Source organism: Lissotriton helveticus, chromosome 1_1, assembly GCF_964261635.1.
Source record: "Lissotriton helveticus chromosome 1_1, aLisHel1.1, whole genome shotgun sequence".
NCBI lineage: Eukaryota > Metazoa > Chordata > Amphibia > Caudata > Salamandridae > Lissotriton > Lissotriton helveticus.
Window position 1 is genome coordinate 386,897,892 of NC_136057.1, and position 24,463 is coordinate 386,922,354.

Sequence of the window (24,463 nt, forward strand, 5' to 3'; positions counted from 1 at the left end):
CTTTCTACATTTGCAGATTGACCAGTTGTGCAAATTTATATGTCTTTTAAGTAAGTAGGCACCCTGGCAAGAAGTCTTGTTTTAGCTGTCTGCCTGCTGTCTGCTTCACAGTGCACTGTAGCTGAAGCATTTCAGCTTGCGGAATAAACTGTCTCAGGACAGTTATCTTTTGGCAGAAAGTAGGTGAAAGGTTTTCCTTAAATTAAAAAAAAGTACGGGCATGTCCTGCCCCTCTGATCTGCCCACTTTGAGCAGTGCGCCATCTACACGGGACTGCACTTGAGGCTGGGGCAGCAAGGACACCAAAAGCTGGCCCGGTCACCTCCACTGGCCTGCAAAGGTGTTGTCTTGCATTTAATGTCCAGGTAAGGTTTGTGGATGTTGAGGAAATCAGCAGTATGAAAACCCTGCACTGCCTACCAGACACAACAGACCCTCAAACAGCCCAAAAATATTAGCTCACAATATTACCTGTCAGATCTTCCCTCTGACCTGCACTGGCTGAGGTGAGCCATTATAAATTACAATAACTTTTGTTTAAGTATTAATTATTTAAAAAAATTAAAAGCCATTGTAATTTGTAATATCAATACATCTAAGTCACGTAAATACAAAACATGTTGCATTACAAATGCTTTAGGTGCCACATTTGCAAAAGTTAAAAGTATTGCCATTGTAAATGACAAAGCTATTAATTTCGCTATTTTCAAAACCAACACATAAATAAAAAAATTGTCATTTACAAGACCAATAGCTCAAACTTTCCTAATGCGAGAACTATTGCATTGCAAATGCTTGTTTTCTAAACGTAGTTGTATTGCCATTTGAGAATAATACATAAATGTGCAAAGCAGCAGTCTTGTAATAAAACAGTTTTGTGCATGAACTCACTAGTCATTTGACGGCTGTGTTGATTCAGGAAAGAAAATATAATTGGTACTGTTGTAATGCAGCATATTTTGCAACATAAATCGTAATATAGAATCAACATGCGGCAAGTAGTACATTTGTGGCATTACCCAGTCTTAAGTAGCGCATATTTAACTTGTATTCATGGACATCAGCTTGGTTAGTTAGTTTACCTGACCATTCTCCTGTCTCTATCATGGACTGCGCTTTGTATGGACTCGCCAACGTGAACTGTAGGACCTAACATATTAATGCCATATTACATTAAAGACAAGTAACCTAACCTAAACTAGGCTAAACCTAAACGATAGTACTGATGGCCTGAACGTTAATTAAGTATGTTATACCCCACAGAGTGCTCCCACTTCCCTGGCATCTAGGTCATATGTCATATGTGAGCATTGGGAGGGAGGCAAAATCGATCCTACCTTTAAGTTATTCATCAGAGTAGGGCCTCCCCGAAGGGGAAAAGTTAGTGCCTTCCTCTCTGGGTCTCTTTGCCCTAAACAGAAGGGGGGGCTAACTGTGTGACACCAAAGTCTCCAACATCGTCTCCCTCCACTCAAAAGTATCTGCTGTCTTCAGGGCTACCCTTTGCTCCCCCACCCTGTGCAGTTTGGCCCCTAGCGTATCCCCCAGGGCCATCTCCCTTGATGTCCCAATCCGCTAGCACCGCTGTCCAAAGTCCTGCCAGTGGGTGTCGTCTTATCCCTGGTTTATCATCTTAGATCAGAGCCCGTTCCTCCGCCTTGGCCCACTTGGTGACCTCACTCTCTCATACCGCAACCGTTGGGCCCTCCTCAGAGCACCAACATATTGCTATCCATCTCCTGGCCTACACCAAGACCAGGTCCACAAATCTGGTGCTGACTCTACATGCCTTTGGTCGGGGGAACAACCCTAAGAGGAACACCTCCGCTGTGCACAAAATTGTACTGTCTAATACCTTTTTGAGCGGCGAGTACAGTGTCCCAGAATGAATGTAAACAAGGACAACTCCATGTCATATGTCCAAAATTCGCCCCCAGTGTCCCGCACCTTGGGCCAGCCCTCGGCTCTCCTCCACACATGACCTGTAATCTATGAGGGGTTAAGTATGTTGTGTGTATAATTGAACAGAACGTATTTTAACCTTGTGTTTCTGGAAATCCGCTTGGGACATGCCAAAACCGCAACCCATTCAGAGTTCTGGAGGTCCCTCCCCAACTGTGCCTCCTATCTTCCTCTTATCTTCGTCAAGGGCGCCCTGGCCATTTCCAACTGTGCTCGGTCAAACCACTCCACCATGTGGCGCGCAGTGACCAGTGTCATCATGGCCTCAAAAACAGCATGGGTATCTGGCTCTATTGGCTATCGGATACTATGTCAGGAATTGACTAGGGGTAACTCGCATTGTGCCATAAAGTCCTCCAATGATATTAGTACTCCCAATTGGTAGCAGTATCCCACCATAATCAGGCCCGCTGTCTTCCAGTCGGTTAACTGGTGCCTCATAAAGCAGAAAGGGGGGTTCCTATGTGGCAGACCCACCAATGGTAGAGCCGGGGTGTATAAAGGAGACCAAGCGGTTCTCTGCAGACATCTCCGCCAGCAGAGCAGTGCAACTTGCAGTAACACTCCAGGTCGTGGGATCACCACTTTTGGGTTAAGGAGCTTTGCGAATAGAGCCTCCTGGTTCCCAACCAACCCTATAGGTCCCAGTTCTTCGAGAGGTTCTTCATCCAACCACTGGGTTATCTACTGAAGCAGGGCCGCAAAGTAATATAATTCAATATCAGGGGCACCGAGGCCCCCATCAGCTGGGGTCTCCAAAGTACTGCCAGGGATTGTCTATTGCACCCACCATCCCATATCAGTTCTCGGAGTAAGGTGTTCAAATAATTAAGCTAGGAGCGTGCTAGCTTGACTGGGAAATTAACAAAGAAATACAGCAACCTTGGTAACATAATCATCTTGGAGAAAGAGACCCAAGCCAAAACTGGTAACTTCCAAGAACTCCTGAACTGAACACAGGACAGCGCGACCAGATAACCACAGCCACCTAACCATTTTAGTTTGTCCTTAGTGGTGCTTGCTCAAATAGTGAATTCAACATTTCTGAAGAAGGACAGGAGCCTCAGACCTAGTTGGGAATGTTGGCCTCTGAATGCCTTCCTGTGAAAGGACAAATTTAAAATGCTCACAGTGGTCTAGATCCTGTCCGCCCTGGACCCAGGAGGCCAGATGGTGTCCTTGGCTCTGCACTGCAGGATGCATATTTTCATATACCCATATTGCAGTCTCACTGATGTCATCTGCCGTTCAAGGTAGACTAGGAGCATTTTCTGTTTGCTGTGCTCCCCGTCAGCCTCACCTGTGACCCTGTTCACAAACGTGGTGGCGGAAGACCTCCCTCTGCTGCAACAAGTCCAGGACATTCGGGCTATGATCATGATGTTTCAGACTTGTTCCTGGATCATGGTGAGAGAAGATCTCAGGCTTCTTGGCCTCTTAAACTCCTGCATCCTCCTCACCGGTTATGCCACGTAGGACATGTAGGCTGTACAAAGTCCCAGTGGGCCCAGCATCAAGGCCGTCTGGCTGATTCCATTCGAATCTCAGAAGAGACAGCTTGAGATTTGCAGTGGTAGCTGCTCAAATGCAATTGGTCCAGCGGCAGGTCCCTCTCCCTTCCCCACCCAGAGCTGACATATGTAACAGATCAGTCTCTGCTAGGCGGGGGTGGTTTTTGAGTGAGGTGTAGATTCGGGGACTCTGGTCCCCAGCGGAGAATCGGCTCATGATGAATCTACTGAAATGGCAGGCCATTAGTCTGACGCTGAAGTCCTTCCTTCTACCTATCAAGAGGAGGTTTGTGCAGGTTCTCATAGACACCACCACTGTAATGTAGTACTGCAACAAGCTGAGCGACGTGGGTCGTATGTTTGTAGCCTCTGCATCACTGAAAGTGGTTTGAGCACCAGGGCATTTTTCTGAATGCAGAACACATGGCATGGTCCTTGAATGCCAGAGTGGAAGAATTGAATATGCAGAGTCTGGTGGATAACAAGTGACATCAACACCCCTAGATAGAGCAGGTATTCTTCCAACAGTGGGTAGAACCTTGGCAAATGTTTTCACCAATATTGACAATGCAGTGTTGAACGTTGCAGGTTCTGTAAGAAAACTTGTTAGGAGATGCCGTCTGGCTGGACTGGAAAATGGGACGCTTGTACGCCTTCTCACCTCTGCCTCTCCTGTCCTGAGGTCTGAAAAATATTGGACCGGGAGAATGTGGTATACCGACCATCTGGGCATGAGTATATGTATTCCAAATAGTTTGCCGTTTTGTAAGGACCTCCTGCATGAGCAGCTGGTTAGCCCCCCACCGCCCCACTTGTGAATCTGTGCAATCTACTGCTGCATCCGTGTAGATTGAGTGGTGGCAACTAACCGTGTTTGATCTGCCATCTGAAGTTGTAGATATTATTCTTGCGGCCATCTAACTATCCATGAAATACTTTTATGCTGGGTGCTGGGATGAATTTGTTGCCTAGTAAGGTTTTCACAAGACTGACCCCTTACAAGCAAAGCTGTTGGATATTCTCTTCTTTGATTTATCTTTGGGGTAGCAAGGTTTTGCAGTGGGAACCATAGAAGATTATTTGCTAGCCCTTTTCTATGTTTGCCGAATGAACCGTCCTTGTTGAAAATTAACTGTTTTAAAAAGATTTCTTAAAGGTTTGATACACTGGTTTCCTCCCAAAACGTTTGTCATGCCACTGTTGGACCTTATTTTAGTCTTTAAGTTTCTCATGTACACCTCCTTCAAGCCGATGCATATCTGATTATTTATTCTCCTGAATTTAAACACCATCTTTCCAACACATCCGTTCATCACATAAATACATTTCAGGCATTTTTGGTACAACTGCCCTGCATCATTTGGGTCCCAGGCAAGTTGATGCTGAGAATTTGAGCATCATTCTTGTCAATAGTCGTCTTTCCCACATTGGAAAATCTATCACTGTGCATGCATTTTCCGCTTCCCATCATCCCTCAAAAGAGTAGGAGAGGCTGCATCAACTGGACCCCAAAAGGTCTTTTTTTTTTTACGTTGATCGTACCAATGACCATCAGGTGGACAATTAACATTTTGTGGGGTTCTCCAGCGGAAAGAAAGGGAGGACTGTGCAGAAGAGGACCCTGCCATGATGGATAGTCCCCTAGTAAGATCTGCTATGTACTGGCCAACAAGCAGCCTCCACATGGTTTGAGAGCCTATTCTACTAGGGCTAAGACCTCTACCACTGCATTGAAATGTGGAGTGCCTAACCTTGACATTTGTCAGGCTATAAGGGCGTCGGTGCACACGTTTTGAAGCACTACTGCATGGACAGGCTTGGGTGGGAAGGGCATTTTGCCCGCTTTGTCTTGCAAGACTTTTTGGTCTGAGCCTAATCAATAGACCCTCCCCTTTTGGGGAGGGATACTGCTGTGGTATCTATTGTATGACGAGGAATCTGCATTAAGAAGTATCCATCAGAAGAACAAGTTACTTACCTTCAGAAAACGCTCTTTCTGGTGGGTACTCTTTTCTATCTCAATCAGATTCCTCATAGCCTAACCCGCCACATAATTGTTCTATTCAGGGGACCTTATTAGATGTTAAAAAGAGGCCAGAGTTAGTATTCAGCACACTGGTACCAGCGAACTGTGAAGTTTGTATGCAGCTTTGCTCCATCACTTCCGGGGCAGTGTGGAGACACATTGGGCCACCAAGCAGCACACAGAAGCACACTGCTATGAAAAAGTTTCAAGATCCAGTCTGCTGCCAGGGGAGTATTCTAAGGTGAGGATTCTGTGGCTAGTAGACTATCCATCAGAAAGAGCATTCCGAAGGTAAGTAAATTGTTCTTCTGATAGTATTAGCCAGAGTATGGGAATTGCTTTGATATTTTCTCCTGAAGTAAGGAATATGATAGAGAGACATACAGGGATGTTTGGAGATTACTAATTGGTAGACTTCATTAGGTGCTCCTTAGTCTCCTCATAGTACTTCGATTTCTCCATGCTCAGTGGCTTTTACCACTTTGTTGTTACTGTTTTAAAGTAAAACCATGATGCACGGTGTGATGGTTTGATGTAGTACATTAGATCGTAAGGAAAGGAACGGATTACATTTAGAGGCGGGAACTTGCAGAGCGGCCGTGATAGAATGCCTCAGCGGGTCCCGGATACAACGAGCCTGCAAAACTATAAAATTTCTGGCTCATGCTGCAGAAGAGCTAGAAAACAAAGGCAGTAATTAAAGACGATCGTGGCTAACTGGTCTTATCACGGCTGCCCCTGGACCCCCACTTCCTTTCTTAATGGTCATCCCCTTATTTCTCACTTTTTCAGGCTGTGTTCTCTACTCTGAGTCAAAATGTGTATCTTCCACCTAACTCACTTAATCCCCAAAGTATTTGCACTTTTTCCTAGAACAATCATCAGTCGTTTCGCAGTTTCAATGAGATAGTGATATCCCCCCCTAGCCATATCCTTACAACTTTACACTGCGATTGTATACTTGTGTAAGTTTGTTAAGATATTGTTTTTTTCTCCTTTTTTGTGATTTTAATGTTGTTTTTATGCCGATTTCACGATGCACATGCTGTTTGTATGGTGGTAAGTCCCACCCTTTTATGATTTTTATAAATCAAATAAAAGTATATTACACAATACATTTAGAGGCATACAAAGTTGATTAACCCTCACAAAGAAGGATCGTGTTGAGGAAGAGTAGATATCAGTGTATGGGAAATTACCAATACTTAACCTGGGTTTGTTTGCATTGAGGTTATATATACTCAATCATGTTAAAATAATAGCAGACTGACATAGATTTTACATTATGAAGCTATATGTCAGGATTGCTATTTGAAGACTAATTAATATTATGGGGTAATCTGACGTGTGATGAATTGTATAATTCAGGATGACACTGTAAATGTGAGAAAACGCCTTGTAAATCATACTGGTACCTACATAAATAAAATGCCTCATACTCTGTGCTAATTAATCCTTCGAGTGAGTCTCAGTTGCACAGCACAAAACTATATCGGGCATGTTGAATTGGGACAGTATTGATGTTATACATCATTAAAAGAACATTCAAATAACACCAACACATATTAACCCTTCCATAACAAGATTATGCAAAGCACTTTCAACACCTTTACAGTGTAATCACTAAACTGTCAGGGCACTCGTTCATAAATGCTGGAACCTTTTTGTTAAATAACCAGGAAGCATTTACTGCTTTTACATTTGCATGTTCCAGAATCTGTCTCAGTTATACCTCACATTAGATGGAAGGGCACTGGATCGTAACTTTTGTGCATTTGATTCAGCGGCCGGCCTTGCCTGTTTTAAATATCAGCATTCTGTGACAAATAGAGCACCCTTGGTGTGACATTAGTAAATGCTATAAGAATCCCATGCAACCCTCTAAAAATTGACAGTATGAACATGTTTGAATAAGTTGGGCTAGGAGAGAAATGTTAACTACCTCGCGTAAAGAACATCTGTGGCAAAAATCCTAGAAAATTATTTACAGTTAGTGCTCAGGGTAAATGTACTTAACTTTTTAACTTCTGTATACACTCACTGAATCACTACTGGAAGCCGGGGACAATGATCTAAGCAATTTCTATGGTTTGACCCTCCAAACAATCCCCAAAAATACAGAAACAAGTATACATATGGTGTCCGGTATGCAGTTAAAACTGAATACGAGTAATACAATACAGGTGAATGCAATATTTATTTTTCTGTAGAAACTGGAAAACCGCAACATTTGTTGCACTTTTACTGCATTTGCTCCCTCTGGTGTCAAACAGTATAAAGAAGCCCCTCTCTCTAAACACTTTTCTTTGATGGATGTTCCTGCTATGACCTACGTGAGCAAAGTTTATCCACTCATTATGTCCTATTGGACATATGCAAGGTCCCTGGACCCCTAGGGGCTACCTACACTCCCGTTTTGGCTCACATCATATGGCTTCAGCTCACTGTATATTGTTGCGTAGGGGCCAGCAGGATTGCAGCTGTGCTTGGAAAAGCTCCTACATTCCACCCTCCTTCAGCGTGAGCAGAACAAAGCTTTACTTTCTGAGAGTTCACGGATCAGGGTTGTGGCAACAAAGATCACTGTGCGTATGGTTAGTATAGGAAAGTTCCTCTTTTTGACATGGTCACCCCCACTTTTTGCCTGGTAAATGATGTGATTTCAACTGAAAGTGCATTGCGTTCCTTCTAACCAGATCCCCAGTGCCAGAGCTCTTTCCCAAAACTGTACCGTTGTTCCCCCAATTGGCAAAACCTTTAGCTTCCTCTGTAAGTCTACAGTGAATGGTACCCTAATACCTAGGACCTGAGGTACTAAAGACTGACCCAAAGGGCTGCAGCACGAATTGTGCCACCCTAAGGTACCCCTCACCAAGCCCATCAAGACTGCCATTTCAGGCTGCGTGTCTTGGTGCAGGCAAAAGTGAAAACACAACATGTCACAAATCCCTGTGTGCCATGTCCCTAACACTGCATGTAATATTTGTAAGTCACCAATACAGCAGGACTGACATCCCTAAGGCCGTGTGATGAATATTACATGTGAGAGCATAACATTGTTTCTGCCAGTCTGCCACCCAAGATTCTGTTCTGTCCTTCTAGGATGAGAGCCTTTTGCTCTCAGGAGACTCAGAACAAAAGCCTGTCCAGTAAGAGTGTGTAACACCCCCGCCCACAGGATGACCTGCTGATAGCCTAGTTGGGCCAGCGAGCTTCAAAGAAGCTGCCACCTTAGGAATGTGAATCTGGCTTTCCTTAAATGAGAGGAAGCCACCCCCCCCCCACCCGCCTCCCCCTGTCCAGAGCCCCCATGGCACCTGGAAAGACGGAATAATTAGTTAGTCGGGCTGGCGTGCCACCCCCATGTTAGTACCACCCCTAAGGTGGGCTTCTGTGAGTTGGATACGATTTTTCAGAAGTAGCCATCTTTGTGATGGCATACTTAAGAATTATGGGACAAGGTTATGCCTACTTCCTGCAGGAAGTGGTCATATAGGGTGTGTAGTGCCCCCAAGGGTCAGTAGCCCATTGACTACTACCCTACACTCCCCTAACACCCCTAAATTCAGTATTTAGGGGAGTCCCTGGCACCAGAGAATGAGATACTGAAGCCTTAATTATAGAGAGAACACTGAAGAGCCGCAAAAGCTGAGAAGAGAGAAGAAGCATCTGACCTGGTACCAACCCTGTCAGCCTGTCTGCATCCGTCAAAAATGGCGCCAAAGTGGACTCTTCCTGCAGGTGTGACTCCAGAAACTTGGAAGGGATGCCTACCGTCGAAAAAGACTCTAGACCTCCTGCGAACAGTGGGCTTCTTCCAAAGACCCCCAAAGGAGAAGAGATTGAGGCCTTCAGCACCGCCAAAACCCAACACCTGAAGCAACCACTGCACCCGTTGCCTCCAGCCCAAGTTGAAGTGGGCCAATATTGCCAACAAGGTTCCTCAGCCCTCCACAGCTCAAGTCCATCGTAGGATCACCCCTCATGGATTCCCCGATGTTGCCTGCAGTCTCTGCACGCAGGACCCCTCGACTGCAACTGCTCCCATTAAGAGAAACACCGATGCCTAAAGACACGTCTGCATCCATTGCCCCATTGGGCGTGGAGATGAAGACCCCAAATGTCCTTATGTCCCAGAACATTGTAAGCATTGAACCACCCTGTTGGTTCACCCCGACTGGCTTCCTAGCCAGACCCTGCAGCCACTTTTTACAGAGACTGATCGCCATTGAAACGCATTGGGCTCCTGATGCTGTTTAGCACCGTGCTCCCGATGCTGTTTAGCACCGTGCTCCCAGACGCCCTTTTGCCGCTGGTGGTGTACTACTGGTGCTGCCATGGACCACTACTCACCTTAACTCCTTGAGATTGGTCCTGTAAGTCGATGTACTGTATATGCCACAGCCACTACACTCACTGAAGCTGTCGGATCTACAGGGTATTCTCTCTCTCGCTTTACTTATTCACACTTTCCTCTTCTTCCATACTATTTCTAGCCTACCATTACTTTATAACCAGCAAAGGGGCGCGATCCAAATAATATCTACCATGTACCATGTACTGCACAGTATGGTTACCCATAAGAAGATATCCCAGTGCACTGTATGTATATGTATAAATACCATAAATAATAAAAAAAATATTAAAAAATGTATATTTGAAAACGTACTTACCTGAACGATTTTTCTCTGATGCCTAAACATATATAAAGATACTTGCTATTTTTGTAAATTGGTATGGATCTCCTTCTTGAGTCTTTCTTTCTCAAAGTTTTATGTAGCGCGAACTTGACCCAAAATCAGGTATCAGAGCGCTTTACATGAGCACCAGTTGGGTTACATGAGGATGCATTCATTTTTGTTCGGCACGGGTGGATTAAGTGAATTGCCCAGAATCACAGGATGTTGAGCGTCGTTGCCTAGACTCGTACCCGGTTCCCCAGATTTGAAGTCCACTGCCCTAACCGTTAGGGTACATCCCCTCCCCAGGCTTTATTTAGCTATCTTTGATTCATATTCTAAGCTTTTTCAAGAGCACTACCAAAGTTCCAAGAAACGGCAGTCAATTCGTAGGTAGCAGGCCACACCACTCTAATAGAAATTAACACTTCGAAAATGTAGCCATCTTTACTTCAAGAACATGACTTCATCTAAAGAAAAAAAAAACCTGATAAACCTGTCTAAAAGACAACGGCTTAACCTTAGACCTAAAAATTCATGTTCATCCATTTCCCAGATGTACAGCACCTCACTGAAGGTCGTGACCTAATCCTGCTGCTATCCAAATAAGAATAATTTGTCCGATTTTAAAATTTAAATAATTCTGTTATTGCTTTAAGAATTACAAAAGCCACAACAATGAAAAGCATGCTCAATGACCAATCTTTCTCATTAATTCAAAAGTCATGGTCTTGCTGGAAGGTGATGTGATAGCTCTATTTAAGGAGAGTCGGTTTGTCATTTATTAATCATTGTGTGTATTTGCAAATGTCTCGCACTCCTCTTAGTTAAGCCTAGGTGCTCGACCACACTACCCCCGAACAGAGCACTTTGGGATTTGTGCCCACTTGTGAGGGAACCCCAGGACTCTTTACACAGTAAATTAACTTTTTGATATATCACATAGAGACCGCTTCCTACAGTTAGTTCCAGAATCAATATTCTCCCATAATACACAGCACTCCTTTTCTTAGGTTTATGATGTGATGGTCTAAAAAGCATGTCATAGGAGCTGAATTCCTTCATACAGAAGGATCTGGGGTCACTGCATAAACATGTTCAGTGTCCATGTAACACAAAGAGGTCCATGAGCTTGTTTTGGTGAAACTGCTGCTTTTAGTGCATACATACACTTGAAAACGTATTAGTTTAGAAGCTGTAAACAGTAAAGCTAGTGGTTTCTTAGTATGTGCTACCTATGGTTTTGTTTGAGCAAAACAGGATAGATGTGTTGTGACTCTGCACACTGATGTAGGTACAGCTCCCTGATCATCAAGTTCAATTTTCATTCCTGCTTCCGTCATGTCAAAAAGTAGCATGGATCAGGGCTTGGTACTTGGCAGCATCATCTGTACAAATTTCGATGAACGCATTGAATGAAACATATTGAGCTACACTTGTTCTTCCCACTAGATAAGAATTGCATAAGAACCGTTCAAACTGCACAGAATAAGCGCCTGCATTGCACTGCTTAAAAAAGAGGCCGATCCATGGGCTTGGGGAAAATTAATGCTTAAATAAACACAAAATCCACAGACATGGCCCAACAATGTAAAATAGACTTAATTCCCATTGTGACCTACACATACATAAGACTAAAGCCACCTGCACGCAATGAAGCATCTTTAGTAACTTAGCTGCTTGTTCATGCAGCAGCACAATTTGTTATTATCAGCGTCTCTCTAGCTAACAGTATGTATATAATAATTATTACCACGCTTCTCCCTTCCTCAGGTAGAACAGAATACGCCTAGATCAGACAGTCTTTTCTTGCTATCTCAAGGCAAATATTGGGACAGAGGGAAACTGGCTTGCATTTTATCTGAACACAGTATATATATATATATATATATATATATATATATCTTTGCCATCTATCTGAGAATAGAGCAGTAGGAAAGTGTGTTAAATTCCCACCATTCATTTTTTATCTTTATCCTCCGAGAAAGGCCAGCAGAATGTGTGTGTTATAAAAGAATGTAATACTGAACTCCATTACCTTTGCTCCATTATAAGTATAAGCAGAATACCAAATTAATATTAATGCCCTTCTTGTGCAGCCCATTCTCGGTGTGATGTGCTGCACTGCATTGGATGCATTTCATCATGGAGAAACTATTACATTTTTCAGATTTGTTAATATTAAACATACATCTTCTTCCTGGATCAGCTCAATGTAGGTCTAATGTTTACATGCTCATAAACTCAGCATTGCTAACATTCAGGATCACCTATGGCATTATAGTAAGTGGGGACTTCAATTTAAATCTAATGCTTTTCAGTCTCAACAATAAATCAATACAACACCAGGACAAAGTATGGAAAATTCCAGATTAAGTAAACCTTCCACAAAGAATCGGTCCATCGGGCACTCATTTAATCAGCTTGACTACACTATATGACTAGGAGAATACTAAGTTGGGGCCTTCTAGCCCATAGACGAGTATCTTTTACATGCTGTGCCAACAAATGTAAAGCTGTGTTGGATTAGATATTGTCTCTATCGGGCTAGTACATCTGTTTAGATCTTTCAAAATCGAACATCAACTAGAAAACAACAATTCACTGTGAACAAGGAGCATAAGCATAGAAAAAATAATATACTTGTGGAAAATATAGGGATGGAAGTTGCTATACAAAAGGCAAAAAGAGCAAAATCATGCTCAAATCTGGAAAGAAGATGTGAGGAATGAATGATGAACATCACACCATACCTGGGCTGGTTCTTAACAGCTGTCTCTAACAACACTTATCCCTTCAATCCTACTGCATGGATGATACCGCCGATCTAATTAGCTCTGTTTTGCAGTCAAATACACAGTGACCTCCATCTGATAAAAGAAAAGTATACATTCTAACTCATGGTTTACTGCAGACTTTAGACAGGAAGAAAAGGGAACTATCTAGTAAAGTTCGATAAGCATTAAATCAACAAAAGGAAGGAGCAAACGTGCTAAAAATATAAAACACTGCTAAACACAATAGAGCCACCCAATTATCCCATGGGGACGGTCTATCGTTAATAACAGCAATATAAATTGTCCCACAAGGAATTGTTTAATAATAATTACAATTTTCAAAAAGTCACGACAGTGATCATGAATCCACCAATGCAGGGAATTTTGCACAAATGCCACATAAATATCTAATTTATAATTATGTGCTATCTTTCTTTTCATAATTGCAACATGGCAACACACATACTACTAAGATTCTAAACACAATTAGTAGTAGTATATAAAACACCTTTTGCTTCCAGTATGGATAAGTAAAATACCATACAAAACATACATTTCTTATTACAATACATCAAATTCAGAATCCCAAAAATTAATGTTTGAGCAAAACGATATTGGGCGTCGATGTTTCGGTCCAGCTTCGGTCTATAAAATCCTCAAGACCATCATCAGGACGAAAAAGTTGCACATAAGTATCTAAAAATAGAATATATATCTAATGTAAAAAGGAAATATCCTTGTTTTCCCTACATGTATAAAGTATCGTCTACTCACCCCAAAAGAACAAAACAAGTGAAACACACCCACAGTGTAAAAACTGACTCCATATAATGGTGTGCACACATCACCAAATAACAGTGTATCCAATAAAAGTGACTTTCACCAATACTAATTCATCCTAATTTAAAACTCACATTTCCATGGACTTCCAGCCGGAGTGACTAAATGCAAGAGGGGTATCAATACCCAAGATCTAATGCAAAAACATAAAAGCAAGCAAAAAATGCATACGGTCCTAATGTCAACATCTCTTTCAGCTTTTAAACATGGTCTAATAATCAGAAACTATACTCACAAGCGTTCTGAATTAATCTCACCACCTATAACTCCCCCAAAAAATCAATAATATCCACTCAGTATAAAGATTCACAAATGACGTCATCACCAAAAAAGTGTATTACTGATCCAATCTCAAAATACTCACATAGTTACACCGAGTATCCTGTATTACCGAGTACGTCATCACGCAGGCTCCGCTTTTGAATGTTTTTTATACCGCGTTTGGACAACACGCCGTACTCAGTCTTTTGGAGTCGGGTGTATGTGAAGCCAACGTCGCGGGTTTCTACAAAAAAGTAAGTCTTGGCAAATAATAGGATATTGTTTCCGTTTTCGGATAAGACCACTGTTCCTAAATCTGATAGTTACGGTCCATTATGATGCTAAATTTTGGTCATGTTGCTCCATATTACAGGTGAATGACATGCTTATGCAAAGAGTCTTGCTGTGAGTACGCTTTCGTTTTGGAGACACTATTGGGTGCTAATTGGTCTCATTCACAATTGGTCGATTCCTTTTTGTAATATAGATGATGTTTTCATTTACAGATTAATACAGGATACTCGGTGTAACTATGTGGTTGTGGATTCTAAATATAAAAACACCTCATTGATACTTAAAGAATTACGTGATTGGGCATCTGACTGAAACCTGCTGCCCTGATTTCAAACAGATTTTAGGGAGGAAAGAGAAATCATCAAAATGATGGCATAATCTCCAATAGTCCGTAAAGCAATTGACAATGACAGAAATCTATATGCACGCTTCATAGACTTTAAGAACACTTTTTATAGCATTGACCGAGGACTCCTGTGGGGAAAACTAAAAATTGAGCATTCTAAACAAAATATTAAAAGTAGGATTTCATTTCATTGTACTCCAACAACTGTATCCGATTGAAAATGGTGGTCGAGGGACCTTGACAAATAAAATATTCACAAATAGAGGTCTCAAACAAGGTTGGTTTAGGCCCTGGGTTTATGTGATGTCTATGTGGCTGAAACAGATGAGACCTTAATTATTTTGGAGTATGCTTGCCAAAGCTAAATGGGCATCTGATGCTTTTAATTCAGTTTACTTATGACAAAGTCATCCTAGACTACACGTCAGTGGAACTACAGCGCATTGTAAGTAAACTGAATACACAATGTGCACTATATAAATTGGGGCCCAATAAGAATATAAAAGTGTGGAAATGTATAAGGTGTCACGGCATTGACCTTTTTTGAAACATTGACAGTAAACAGAGTGCTTCTGCTGCATCCTACTAATATCTAGATGTGAAATTCCTGCAATCTGCATATTGAGGCAAGCAAAAACAAACTGGTATCTTTAAAATATGCAGTAGCCTGCCCCATGCCTACCAGCCCCTACAGCTCACTTTATCCCCACCAAATCACTTCTCAAAATGTCAGCTCCCCACTCTGAATAGCAGACAAGGAGGTTTACCTCCACAAAGGCTTATCCTGTGCTAATAGAATGTCACTATAGTTCACCACCGATTCATTCACAGCAATCATCTTCACCACTGATGCAGCCCTGATCAAAGTAGATAATACCTTAATGGATCAGCTCATCTCCCATACCGCTGTGGAGCTCAAAACGGGTTTGCCTTTCAACACACTGAAAAGGCTACTCAGTGGACTTGTAGAACAGATAAACAAGCAATCCTGTAAGTCAAACTAAAACCACATATCTACCACTTAGACGGTACCAGACCACAGTGGATATGGTAGTGTTTCAACAAGTGTGACAATGAGCCCAGAATAACATGTCAAAGTGATATAATCAATGTGTGGTATAACAGAATCTTTCAAGAACATATATGTATGTTCTTGAAAGATTCTGTTATACCACACATTGATTAAATCTCGTGTCCGGCTGGACACCTTCCTTGAAGATAGTTCACATTGTTGGCTATACTTTTTTGTACTTTTCTTTATTCTAAATGTTAAGGACCACTGTTGCCTCTTACACCATGCAACCATCGGCAGGACCTAGTCAGAACACAAGAAACTCAAGACCGGTTTCGATCAATCATTTCAACATTATCTCCATGAATTCATACTCTAAATGTGTGGCTAAGAGTACACAGGCCTTGTGCAGGCCTACGGAAAAATCCCGTCTGTCTAACTTAAAAAAAAAAAAACACTGCTCAGATCCTGAATCCTGTCGTCCCGACCCTCGACTTGTGAGGAGGTATCTACCATCCTTATTGCAACTCTCAAGCAGGCTGCTGACATACATGTGCTTGTCTACTGTCACTCCAAGAAATACCAGGCTACCTAGTATATACCCCACCTCAAAAGTTGAAACAAGACATCAGAAGATTAGAAATCATATGTCATGTTATGTTATTATTTTCTTATAAAGCGCTAACAATCATCCTACGTAGGATATCACGGCGCTGAAGTAGCTATAATGCGTGATGGATTAACATGGGTAGTATTAATTTAGTCTGGTTTAGGGAAAAGGAAGGTTTTCAGTTGTTTCCTAAATGCCAGGTGGCAGTCCGTAAGTCTGAGAGCCGCGGGCAATTCGTTCCATTTGGTTGCAGCTATGTGGGAGAAGGCTCGCTCTCCCATCCTGGCTCTCTTCACCCGAGTAGTTCTTGCTCTTGCCGTGAATTGAGAGCGGAGATTTCTGGTTGGAGCATAGAACTGAATTCTATTTCTGAGGATAAGTGGGCCTGTATTGTGCAGTGCTCTGTGTGTTATACACATCATTTTGAAAGTTGCTCTCTGCCTCATTGGCAGCCAAGGAAGCTCTTGTAGGCAGCTCTTGGCTGAGTCAAACTTTCTTTTATTGCATACGGCCTTGGCCGCCGCGTTCTGCACTATTTGTAGTTTGGTGAAGAGATATTCAGCCATGCCTACGAAAAAGGAGTTTCCGTAGTCCAGCCTGCTCATCAGTAGAGACTGAACCAGGATCCTTCTACACTCAATGGGAATCCAGGGGAAGACTCTTCTGAGCATCTTTAACACAGCAAAGCCTTTGCCGCATATTGTAGATACGTGAGATTTCATAGACAGGGTGGTGTCAATCATTACTCCCAGATTCCTTGCTGTTAGTGTCGGAGTTGGTGGGGTACCCAGGGATTCTGGGCACCAGCTGTTGTTCCACAGTTGAGTGTGTCCCCCGAACAGCAATATCTGATTTGTCTGCGTTCAGTTTAAGGCAATGGCTATGCATCCAGTCAGACAGTTCGGTGAGACAATTTAGTAGCCTATCCTTGGGGTCATTCTTCTCATCCAGGATTACAGTTAGTTGGGTGTCATCTGCGTAAGAGCAGATTTCGACACCCCACTTTCTTCCTATTGATGCCAGGGAGGACACAAAAACGTTGAACAACGTTGGGCTCAATGAGGCCCCCTGTGGGACCCCATATTTGATGTTCCGGTGCGGGGATGAGAAGTTGCCCATGCGCACTGATTGCGTTCTGTCCGAAAGGAAGGATTGCAACCACCCCAGTGCTCTGTCCTGGATACCTTTTGCTGCCAAAGTTCTTAATAGCAGATTGTGTGGTACGGTATCAAACGCCGCCGAGAGATCTAATAATATCAGGGCAACGGTTTTCTCCTGATCTACACGCATTCTGATATTACCCAGCACGGACAAGAGTGTAGTTTCCGTGCTGTTGTTGGCCCTGAAACCTGTTTGTGAGATATCTAGTAATTTATTTGTTTCGAGAAAACTGGCCAGTTGCCTGTTAACCAGTTTTTCTAGAACTTTAGATAGATGTAATTGGCAGGGTTATTGATGTCTAAGCCTGCTTTTTTTAGAAGAGGGGTAACTATGGCGTTCTTCCAGCTGGTTGGGAATTCCGCGGCTTCTAGTGAGTGGTTCATCACTTGAGCCACTGCTGGGCAAATTATTGGGGTGAGTTGCAAAAAAATGTGGTGGGGACATGGGTCCAGTGGGGAGCCTGATTTAATTTCTAGCATAACTTTGCCCACTTCCTCTTCCGAGAATGGGCCAAAGCTGGGACAACAGACTTGAGAGATGGGTGACTCATGGACCTCTGAGCCATCCGGTTTGAGATTGGAAAATGACAAATAAATCGTGTCTATTTTCTCACAGAAAAAGTCATTCATTTTATCGCAGCCTACTTGTGAGGGAGTCAGATTTGAAGAGAGGCTGGTAGGACTACATAGTTCTTTGACTATTTTGAAAAGTTCTTTAGACGAGTCTTTGTTTTCTGTTATTCTGCGAGAGAAGTATTCCTTCTTTGCTTTCCTAATGGCTTTCCTAATGGCTTTGGTGTATTGTATGAGTTCTTTCTTGTATGCCAGTCTAGTGTCTTGAGTTCTTGTTAGTCTCCATTTGTGTTCAAGCAGAGTACATTTCCTTTTTAATGCCTTTAGATCTGACCCGTACCTGACGTGGTACGCCTGGGTTTGATATTAGGGCGAAGCACTGAGCAATGTTCAAGTGCATTCGTGATATGGTTCTGGAGATGATCTATTTCTTCGTTGATGCTAGTTTTTACTGCATAGGAGTAGGTGAAATGTTGCTGAAAAGCTTCTACATTAAAGTTTTTCCAACTCCTCCTTTGTGTCGCTGCCGGGTTTGAGGGTCTGGTGTTTTTGACAGGTAGGTGGATATTGAACTCAATCATGGAGTGATCCGTCCATGTCATATGGTGTAAGAAAACCAATTCAAACACAACCACACTGCCCTCAAATGATCTCCAAATTGTGTACCATAAAAATTCAATCCTATCCTAGAAGATCTAGGAGATCATTAAGATGTCCCAGGATGTTTTACGATAAGATGATTTTGTTATCTTGAATGCCCCTTTATAAAGTTCCACGTGCCTCCACCCATCCAAACACCTCTGCCTAAACCTAAACAAACTTACTGTGTAACAAGTAGATCACATTCAATATGTCTACCCTACTAACCGACATATCCTGCACGTGTTCCACACCCCATCCCACCAACTTAAAAGCGTTCTATTATTCTTCAGCCTACTGACACAAACACTACCCTATACCTCATATATGTCAGTAATGTAATTCTAGCCTCTCTAGCTTGAGGTAGAGCTCACAACCTGGCTCCCACCCACAACAGATGCCCATAAATTGGTAGCCCTGGGCTCCTTTGCAACTGTTTCAAGCTTTCCATGCTTGCCCCCTCCTAAGTATGTTATCACTAGGCCTAGCCATTCTACGCGACTACATCGGTGTAACTAGACAACCACAGTCCTAATCAGAACACCAAACTTCAACATGGAAACTGCTATAGTCTGGATGTGGTAAAGTATACTGCCTAATACTTACCCCAGTGCACTGATCATGCTTGTTCTCCTATAGCTCACAGTATTGTTTAATAATGGTCCGCATCACATTGACAGACTTCTTGTGGCATTTGGTCATACCCTGGAATTTTACAAAATATTTGTCTGCAACCATAGCCAATGGTTTAAACTGGTTCCCTGTTGATGCTGTGCTAGTCTGCTACAGATCCGCACCCAACCCCTCATTCATTTCAGTTCTACATAGACAAAATGAACAAATCTTCAAGAAAATGAGTCTGCCATCTACAGCTTTCATATTTAGTTGAAACACAATCTCAAAGTCTTGGATTAATTGATATGCAGGTTCAGCGTAACACAGTAAGACTTTGATTATGCTAATTATCTCTGCTCACCAGCAGCTCAGCCATCTGATAAAGCTACAAAAATCCAAATTACCACAGCTACAGTCTTTATGCGACCTGGAAAAAAGATCATGTGGTGGTCAAGGTGCAAATCAGAATTTTTGTATTGCCTCAGAGCTCCTGACCCTTACAAGTCTTGGAGGAGATAGTGCTGGGTATCCCTGGGCCCAGAACATGTTTGTGAAGAGTGTGAGTTAGGGAGCCTCCTGAGTGATTTCACAATAGGACCAAACCATTGTAAGACAACGTCTGCCACCTCTTCCCACCCCCAGAGCAAACCTCCTCCTTGCTCACCTGCTTACCTTTTGTGGAGGCCTAGAGCTCTCTCTCCTTTTTCCTGACTGGTCCATGCGGACACTCTCAATAATATGCTTCTGATAGGCCTCTCATTTAGTTAAGCTTCTCACCGGCTGTCTGATAATGTAAGAGCGCGACCTGCAACACAAAAAAACGAGATAGCAGTTAGAAGAGAGAACCCTGCGAAGAAAAGATACCTCTTAACTGCTCTAGACTCCTCCACCGGGTAAATACAAACTCTGAAGCCTTTGAGTAGGTGGGACGTAGGTCAGAATTACGTAGGCTCATGGGATGTCGCTCCACATGCAGAAGACCATTTCACTAGTCTCTAGGTCGTCTAGTCCCAGGACAGTTCAGTGAGGTGTGGTATTAGAGCATTTTGAAATAATTGTGTTTTCAAGTCTTTCCTCCATTTCAGAAAGTGTCTTTTGACGTTAAGGAAAAGAGAATATGAGTTCCAAAGAAGCCTTACACGTATGGTAGCCTACACGCAAATTGATTTCTTGAGATAGTTTTGGTGGGCTGTCATTAAGAGTCTGGTCATTTGCTTGTGAGACCATCATTTTGGCAAGACTTGATGGTACTTGGGTTTGGAAGCCTTCAGCATAAATCCATCTCTTTGTTTTGGTAGAGAGTTTTGGTTAGATCTGATTAGTCTTCGTCAATCCAAGGATGAGGGAAACCACACAAATGTGCTTATTGGAAATTGGCTATTGTCTTATTATTGAGGCCGCTCTAGATTCCATTACTGTATTTGAGCCTTTAGGATAACTACTGCTAGAAGAAAAAGGGAAATCATTCAGAAGGAAGCAGAAGAAGCCAGATTATGGAGAAGATGTATTGGAATTAGAGCATATTTTAGCAATGTGTTCACCTTTGGATTCAGTGGCTGGTTTGCATCCAGAGTAACTCCACTGTAGACTCTGAGAGAAAGGGAAGGAAGGGCATGAATAATGGCCAGTGAATGGGAGTAATGGGGGGGGGGGCACCAGAAGCTACTACAGCAACTCTATTTGTAATGTTAAGATGTAATAACTTCTGCTGCGTCCAGTTTTGGGTGCTGTCTGATCATGTTTAGGGGCCGTAGGTGCAAGCAGGGGCTACTGTGCCACAACCATGGTTGTTTTACCTCTGGTGTCCTGGGCTTCGTCCTATTATGACTCGTCAAACTGAGATGAGTACACACTTGACTCAAGATGAGGAGGATGAGCTGTCAAAGGCTTCACAGTCCAACCACAAATGCAATAATACACTGTGGAGCTCAGTGTTTTTGTATTAGTAAAAGAGAAGTACTTTAATCACACCAAAACAAAATAATACACTCATGAAATGTTAATCGCCACAAGGTTGTACACTGTCTGTTGTAGAGGGGTAATCAATACAGAAAAAAGAACAATAGATTTAAGTATACAAGTGGGCTCAATATGAGTGCAGCAGCTTTGTCACTTAACCGTGGTCCAGAAGAACTGTGAAGAAGTAGTAGGACCTTAAAAGCTTCGCTCCATCTAACAAAATTATCTGCGGGCTTACCCCCATTTCCAACCATTATCCCACATGGCATATACTCAGGAAGGAATAATTAGCAATTTCCTGCTAAACGTTCACCTTGGAAATTCTAAAGGCAGCCATGTCTCCATTCACCCACATTTAAGTGTCTAAAGTAGCACCATCCATTTCAGAAAGGTAGATAATACAATGTCTGGTGAGACTGCCACATTCTCCATATTGTGCCGTGTGAAATTCTAGACTAATCTAAAATCTGTCCCATTAGTCTCAACAGCCTCCCACTCCCACCCACACAGAGTCCTACTAGCATGTATGCTTCACACCACACCTACTCGACATATGCCTAGAACCGGGCAGGGGAACATCCATTACGACGCGGTGTTTACTCCGCACTCCCATTACAACGCTGGTATTACCCCGCAAGTCTTTACCACGACTTGCGCTGGAGGGCGCTCTAGGCTAAGGAATAGTCCAGCACCCTACAGCTCAAGTCGTGGTAACGACTTGCATTGTAAAACCAGCGTTGTAATGGTAGTGCGGTGTAAACACCGCGTTGTATTGACATACAACCACCGGCAGACATTTAACAATGTGACCCATTAGATACTTTAATCCCTCTAAATTGGATTAAAAGATGTGTACAGTTAGTACTAGGATTATAAAAATGGTGAGCCGCAATCACCCTAATGTCAAGTACCCAGGGCATAGACTGCAGTGCTCTGTCAGCTGGAGGCTATGATTGGTGCACATCTTCAGGTCTCAGACCAGACTGGACCTCTGAGTCTAAGAACAGGCCAAGGTCTCTGTGCCCACGCTGGATGAGCTTGTGATCTGGTCATAAGAATACCATATATCTCGTTACAGTTGGATCAATCAGGGGAAAGGTACATGACCGTTTGCATTCCTGTCCCAACAGCTGCGCTTTAGGGTTAAGGAGTGTGACTATCAAACTAAGATATCAATCAGAAAAGAGTACCGTTTGCATAGAAGATGGGTAAAGACAAACTCTATAGTCTGTGTGCAGGTGGGTGGGATTTCATAGGATCACGATATGCCTCCATTGGCTCAGAAGACCACTGGTGTGCACAATGGATAAGCTTGTGAGCTGGGCCGCAATAAGTAATAATCCCAGATATCACAAGCTGTTGGGTCACTCGGTGAATGAGTGCACGTCTACTCACCATTGAGCGAACTTTCCTGCCTCAACAGATGTGTGGTGGGCAACAGATGTGTGGTAGGCACAAAAGTAAGGTTTCGGTGTCCCATGGTGGTGCAGAGTGGCCCCATGTGTTTACTTAATGCCTGCCTTGGGCCCATACTTGATAATCAGAGAACTATGCCAGGTGCAGCAATTTATATCTCATCATGGCTGCCATTGAGTTGATTATACAAATATGTGTAAGTAAATGTATGTGTGTAGATATAACCATATATATACTACGTTTAATTTTCATTTACTCTAAAAATCCTCTACTCCTCATCCCTGAGCAATAAAAACTCCTTAATACCCGTGTACACTACCCATCTCTTAGTTCTAGAAACTCCCTATACTCTACCCATTCCTCAGCCGTAAAATACCCCTATCTATTACCCGTCCATGAACCCTAGAAATTCATTATTACCCCATATACACTTTTTAAAAGAATCTCATAAATCCATATTTTTATTTAAAAATTAACTGCTTATTTATCAATTCATTTGCATTTAATTGCTCTTTTATTTTAACTATTTTGTACTCCGTAATTAATAGATTTGAAATGTAATATGCATTAACCATTTTAAGTGATGTAACTACCAATATAGATGTATGCCAGCATTTTCTCTCGAGACTCCTAAAACTACCTGCAAAGTAAAAGACTGAAAACGTACGAGCAAAATAAAGCTTCAGAGTGTGACTTAATTAATTAATTGTGGGTTTCTAAAGCGCTAGAATCGACTCCCGAAGGAGTATCTCTGCGCTGTAGACCGCTGGGGAACCCGTCCTGGCTTTCCCTGTGAGATGGTCCCTACTGGGTATCTCCAAGGTGAAACCAGGCATCCCCGGCGTATGTGGGGGGCCGTTGTGGAGATGAGGCAAGCTAATGCCCAGAGTTGCCGAGTGTGATCCCTGGTTAGAGTAGGCACCGAGGCGAGAATTATCGAGTCCGCTGACCCTGGTCCACGACCCTGCCCCGTCGGGAATAGAACCCTGGTCCCGGGCCGTCCTCTGATTCCGGGTCTGCCGCCTCTAACCAGTGAGCCACACCACTCCACTGAGCCACTTACGATGTTAAAACAGAAACGTCGAGGTAATGGTGCCATGACCAATAATATGCATTTGGCTAAATGCTTATATTAATGTGCAAAGGCTAACTTGCGAAGATTTTGTTCTCGCCCAGCCTCGTTAGGGAAGTAATGTGTTTCCATAAACTTCTGCCTCTAGTTCCTTTTGTGAATATTATCTACTCCTACGTGCAGGTTTTCACAGCGTGCTCTTTTGGCAGAAGGTGATTTCAGAAGCAATTCAAGAGCCATTAGGTGAAATGAGAGCTCCTGAAGAGTGCAACTTGCAGCAGAGCCTAATTACATCCTTATTAATGTTGTTTTTCTCTTGATTTTCCTCCAGCATTTCGTTCTATTTATAGCAATTAAATAGCTTAATATTCAGTGCAATATTCCTCTGTGTCACTCAAATCAGCACCATCTGCATTCTTGATTGCTGGTTAATCTCAATGTACAACATATTTAATTTAAAAAAGTGCAGATTTTGCTTTGGGATTGAAATTTTGTTCAGCCCTTTGGAGTTCCCTTGTCCTGATCAAATACAATAGTTTTCTCCTTGCTGTTTGCCCAAGTAGTTCTTTCTCAAGCAAGGTTCACATCCAGTTAAAACAAGCATTTGCAATGCAATAGGTGTCGCATTTGTGAGAGTTTGAGCTATTGGCGTTGTAAGTGACAATGCCTTTTATTTATTTGTTGTTTTTAAAACAGATGAATAGAAGGCAT

At 42.7% G+C, this 24,463-nt stretch overlaps 1 protein-coding gene across 1 annotated transcript in view; it reads left to right on the forward strand.

Moving 5' to 3' along the window:
- WASHC1 (WASH complex subunit 1) overlaps window positions 1-24,463 on the forward strand; it is a 502,888-nt gene that overhangs the window by 73,111 nt on the left and 405,314 nt on the right. The window lies entirely within an intron of this gene.